The sequence below is a fragment of the Oncorhynchus mykiss genome, chromosome 3, assembly GCF_057628025.1.
Source record: "Oncorhynchus mykiss isolate SJ-2025 chromosome 3, ASM5762802v1, whole genome shotgun sequence".
Classification (NCBI taxonomy): Eukaryota; Metazoa; Chordata; class Actinopteri; order Salmoniformes; family Salmonidae; genus Oncorhynchus; species Oncorhynchus mykiss.
Genome location: NC_143024.1, coordinates 32,131,993 through 32,138,033, shown reverse-complemented (window position 1 = coordinate 32,138,033; position 6,041 = coordinate 32,131,993). Strand labels below are relative to the sequence as shown.

Genomic DNA, 6,041 nt, shown 5'->3' with positions numbered 1-6,041 from the left:
AAAATTGCAGATAAATATTGCTGTAGATGATGGATAATAGAATGCCTCTGGTTACATTTTCTGCTTGGGCAAGAGTTTGTATATTACCCATTGACATATTGCTGGAGGATGTGTTATTCTCAGATTGCTGGTGTTAATTTTTGTCTGCTGTTGGGTGCATGACAGTGTATGGTATATTGTCCCCACAACTGAAAGACCGGTATGGCATTGCAATTGTCAATTACAGAACATTACCCAACAGAACAGCATAACGTCATTTGACCATTTATTTGATTGATTACATGTTTGAACGGTTAGTCGGACTGCTTGTTCTCCAGCAGTACTCGGAAGTCCAGAGCCCCCCAGTTGAGAACGTTTCCAGGGGTGAGGATTGTATGGTTAGTGTACCTTTGGATCTCACAGGAAGACTGCATGTTGTCCCACATGTGGACATCCGTCAGCAGGCCAATGAACGACTGCTGCCGGTCGAAAAGCCAGCCAAACGTAACCTGCTCCTGAAACAGGAAAATGCGTTCAGTAATAGAATACCTTCTTGTTTTTGGGTTCTTAACTGACTTACCTAGTTAAAGGTTAAAATAGTGTTATTTTCAGTGTTTAATGCTTTATTTCACAAGAGCATTACCGTATGTGGACAAAAGTAGCACTGTATGGGGAATAGGGTTTCATTTAAAACAGCCATGGTTTTGTACTCATTCTATCTGTCCAAGGATGATGTTTTTTTCTTTGATGGCTTCAGATTGGAGGAATTTCCTGGTGCTGGGTTTGCCATCTAGCCACAGCTGTCCAAGGTCTGTCGCAGAGGCGCAGAGAGTGCCAGGTGTTGAGGGTGTAGTCCAGCGCCATTCTTGGAACATTGTTCGATCTCACCTGCCACCGTCCTCTCGAAGATGACAAAAGCGTCAACTATAAGTGTGGCGAGGGAGAACAGGATGTGGTTCCTTCTGAGATCCGTGAAAAACCTGGAGACACATGTAGAGGGACAGGAAGAAACACGGTGAGAAATGGTTATGGTTCATGTATCATACAACTTGCAAAATGTTACATTTGTTTTAATAAGTTGAACATTAGTCAATAAGAAAAACTTCAGTTTGTTTTCAGTGTGTGAGATTTCTCTTTAAGTCATTAGTCTCACATGAGCTGTGTCGGTCTCTTGTGGAAAGATCAACATTTTTACCTGAGGGGTCTGCAGACAGATTGTAGTGAACAACTTTTTCCTGATCAAAAAATCTTCAATTTCACCTTTGGTCTATGTAGTCTTAAATAGTTACATTTCACCCAACTTAGAAAAACTGCTACAAAGTGTGCACTCTAGCGAGAGCTTGTAAAATGAGCAAACAAAAGCCCCAACATTACAAAATAAGTTTATTATTTACTGTCACATTTCATTACCGTTATCAGTGACTATATTACCACAAGCACTAGTAATAAGTTCTCCATATTGGTTAAGGATAATTGTAATTCATTTAAATGAACTGTTTATATTACAGTGTCATGCACTGCAGAACAGAGAGTAGGAATGTTAGTTTGGTCGGGTATAAGTCATGGTGATTAAGGAGAGTGAGGACTGATGTGGAGGCTGATTGGCAATGAGTAGCAGCTCATGTTGAGGTAATGGAGGAGCGGTGTTCAAGGCAGCTAGTTGAGAGTTACGTTTAAGTCTGGTCCATAGAGTCAGTTAGGGGACCCATCTTTGTATGTTTTATTATGGAATCTGTGAACAAGGACAGTGCCATTGAGGCCATCTCGTTTTTAAAGTAGTAATTTTCTTCTTTTGTATTTGAATAAAGTATAAAGCTAATATTGGTGGTGGAAGCCCCCAATGGCAATGTCCATACAAAACGGGTTATATCCATGATGAGTCCTCTAAGTTCATTATTAGCACCATCTATTGACTTTTTCTGTTGCATAGCCTGCCCTGTATGCTATTAATCTTCTACTTGCCGTAGAACCGGTGCATATCTAGGATGTGTTTACCCTTCCCAAATCCTAACTTTTGAAACACTAGGGCAATAAATGCTAAACTGACTTCAGTGCCAAGGATACACTTTATCCTGCACTTGGGGATATATTGTTTCTCTGTAGATGGATAACAGACATAGGTTCTCCCTGGATGAAGTGAATGGTTTCAAACATTCATTTTTTCCTGAAGGCATACTGTGTGTCCATCCCAAATCGGATCCTATTCCCTTTTTAGTGCACTACTTTTGACCAGGTCCCATTGGGTGTATGTGGGGGGTAGTGTTCAGAGATAAAAGGCTGTAGATAATTCCAACTGCCATGGAAGTGTCTAGTCTTCAGAGGTGTAAGGATAATAATTACTAGAAGTGAAACTAGGGTATTTTGTCCAGGGAAAGTAGTGCACTATATAGGGAATAGGTTGCCATCTCTCTCTCATCCTGTTTCACTGACTGCAGAAGAAATGGACAACTATCTTCGAGTGAGATAAAGATAGTTTTGACAAACATGGACAGAGCTTTTCTGTTTCCTGAGGGTTGCTGTGTCCGAATACCCAAGCTAGTGTACTACATACTATGTACCCATGCAATGCAGTAGCGGCTCCTGACTGGCTGAAAAGGTGGGGTGGGGTTGAGTGAGGGTGGTTCAAAATTCAACAGACATCCATTGCTAATTTCCAATTGGATTAATTTATCTAAACTCTAGGCCAACTCAGGCTGGTTTAGGCATAAACTGTAGTCCATACTGTATATATGTAGCCCATTTATCCTATTTAAAAAGACTGAAGAAAAGACTGAAACCGATAATTATGTCCAATTTCAACATACAGTACCAGTCAAAAGTTTGGACACACCTAGTCATTCAAGGGTTTTTCTTTATTTGACTGTTTTCTACATTGTAGAATACTAGTGAAGACATCAAAACTATGAAATAACACATATGGTAACCAAAACAAAAGTGTTAGGCAAATCAAAATATATTTTATATTTGAGATTATTCAATGTAGGGAACCATTGCCTTGACAGCTTTGCACACTCTTGGCATTCTCTCAACCAGCTTCACCTGGAATGCTTTTCCAACAGTCTTGAAGGAGTTCCCACATATGCTGAAAACTTGTTGGCTGCTGTACCTTCACTCTCCGGTCCAATTCATCCCAACCCATCTCAATTGGGTTGAGGTCGGGTGATTGTGGAGGACAGGTCATCTGATGCAGCACTCCATCACTCTCCTTCTTGGTCAAATAGCCCTTACACAGCCTGGAGGTGTGTTTGGGGTCATTGTCCTGTTGAAAAACAAATGATAGTCCCACTAAGCACAAACCAGATGGGATGGCATATTGCTGCAGAATGCTGTGGTAGCCATGATGGTTAAGTGTGCCTTGAATTAAAATAAATAAATAAATAATCACAGACAGTGTCACCGGCAGAGCACCCCCACACCTTCTCCTCCATGCTTCAAGGTGGGAACCACACATGCAGAGATCATCCGTTCACCTACTTGGTGTCTCAGAAATACTCATCAGACCAAAGGACAGATTTCCACCGGTCTAATGTCCATTGCTCGTGTTTCTTGGCCCAAGCAAGTCTCTTCTTATTGATGTCCTTAAGTAGTGGTTTATTTGCAGCAATTCTACCATGAAGGCCTGATTCATGCAGTCTGCTCTGAACAGTTGATGTTGAGATGTGTCTGTTAGTTGAACTTTTATGCATTTATTTGGACTGCAAATTCTGAGGGTGGTAACTAAAGAACTTATCCTCTGCAGCAAAGGTAACTCTGGGTCTTCCTTTCCTGTGGCGGTCCTCATGAAAGCCAGTTTCATCATAGTGCTTGATGGTTTTTGCGACTGCACTTTAAGAAACTTTCAAAGTTCTTGAAATTTTCCGGATTGACTGACCTTTCTGTCTTAAAGTAATGATGGACTGTCGTTTCTCTTTTCTTATTTGAGCTGTTCTTGCCATAATATGGACTTGGTAATTTACCAAATAGGGCTATCTTCTGTATACCACCCCTATCTTGTTACAACACAAGGACCGAGTTTCGGAAACCCTGGCCTACAAAAGTAAAACAATCCATATGTTCAAATCAAAAGGCCTGATTAACATGATATCAGTAACGCAGCCACATCCCGAGTCCCAGGTGCAGACACATTCAATCAAAAGAGGGTTTGGTGTTTAGTTTAAAATCTCTGATGAAAGCCAAGAGAACAAGACACACTTTTCAATGAGAAAAAACCCCACTTCTGTTTTCAAAGCTGTAGTCTGTCGCAAAAGGCTACTCGTGATCATTTTATAGAGAAAAAAAATGACTTAACCTACTGTCACGTTCGTCATATTGATGAGACGAAGGCGCAGCGGGATAAGCATACATTCTTCTTTTAATGAAGGAAAAACACTAAACAAACTAACAAAGAAACAAATCTAATGTGACACTATATCACACCAGTGCTGACAGGCAACTACACAGACAATAACCCACAAAACCAAAATGGCAAATGGCAACCTAAATAGGATCCCCAATCAGAGATAACGATAAACAGCTGTCTCTGATTGGGAACCAATTCAGGCCACCATAGACCTACATTTACCTAGACACACCAAAACCCCATAGATACAAAAAACCCTAGACAAGACAAAAACACACATACCACCCTCGTCACACCCTGACCTAACCAAAATAATAAAGAAAACAAAGGTAACTAAGGTCAGGGCGTGACAGTACCCCCCCACCCCCAAAGGTGCAGACTCCCGGCCGCAAACCTAAACCTATATGGGAGGGTCTGGATGGGCATCTAACCTCGGTGGCGGCTCTGGTTCTGGACGCCGCCCCCCCTTCTTTACACTGAGTCCGCTCTTGTAGCACAGACCCGTGGATCATCGTCAGAGGCTCTGGACTGCAGATCCTTGCCGTAGGCCCCGGGCTGGGGACCCTCACTGTGTGGATCATCGCCGGATGTTCTGGACTGGGGACCATCGCTGGAGAACCTGGACTGGGGACCGTCACTAGAGACCCTGGACTGGGGACCATCGCTGGAGACCCCGGACTGTCGCTGGAGACCCCGGACTGTGGCCCGTCGTTGGAGGTTCCGGACTGTGGCCCGTCGCCGGAGGTTCCGGTCTGTGAACTGTCGCCGGACGTTCTGGACTGGGTACTGTCGCCGGATGCTCTGGACTGGGTACTGGACCCTGGAAGCCTGGTGCGTGGTGCTGGCACTGGTGGTACCGGGCTGGTGACACGCACCTCAAGGAGAGTGCGGGGAGGAGGAACAGGGCGTACTGGACTGCCGAGGCACACTGTAGGCCTGGTGCGTGGTGCCGGCACTGGTGGTACCGGGCTGGGGACACGCACCTCAGGGCGAGTGCGAGGAGCAGGAACAGGACACCTGACTGAGAAAGCGCACTTGAGGGAGAGTGCGAGGAGTTGGCACAGGACGCACTGGGTTTTGAAGGTACACTGGAGACCTGGTGTGTATAGCCGGCATCAATTGTTCCGGAACTTTAACACACGTTTCAGGACGAGTACAGAGAGCTTACTCAGGTGGCACCAAACTGACAACACATTATTTTATTCCAAATCCGTGCGTCGTCCACCAACTCAACAACTCCCCCATTTCTCTCTCCTCCGAATTCTGCTTCTCCCAGACTGGCTCTGGTTTACTCCTCGGCTCCGCCGACTGCTCCAAAAAAATTATCTTGGGGTTTCTGTGGTTGCCTTGACTCTTCGTATCATTGCCTTTCCTCCTGTGCTATCTCCACCTGCTTCCATGGCAGGGTCTTGTCCCCTGCCATTACCTCCTCCCAGGTCCAGGATGTCCCCTCCTCATTCACATGCTGCTTGGTCCTTATTTGGTGGGTTATTCTGTCACGTTCGTTGTAGTGAGGAGACCAAGGCGCAGCGTGAGATGAATACATTCTTCTTTATTAAATGAAGAACACTAACAAAATAACAAAAAGAACGTGACGCTATAAACACGAGTGCTGACCTGCAACTACACATAGACAATAACCCACCAAACCAAAATGGAAAATGGCAACCTAAATAGGATCCCCAATCAGAGACAACGATAAACAGCTGTCTGATTGGGAAGC

The 6,041-nt window shown here is 44.2% G+C and overlaps 1 pseudogene; it reads right to left on the bottom strand.

Annotated features, from left to right (window-relative positions):
- Nucleotides 1–293: 293 nt before the first annotated feature.
- LOC149984502 (serum amyloid P-component-like) lies at nt 294–1,168 on the bottom strand (annotated as a pseudogene).
- Between the last annotated feature and the right edge of the window lie 4,873 nt (nt 1,169–6,041).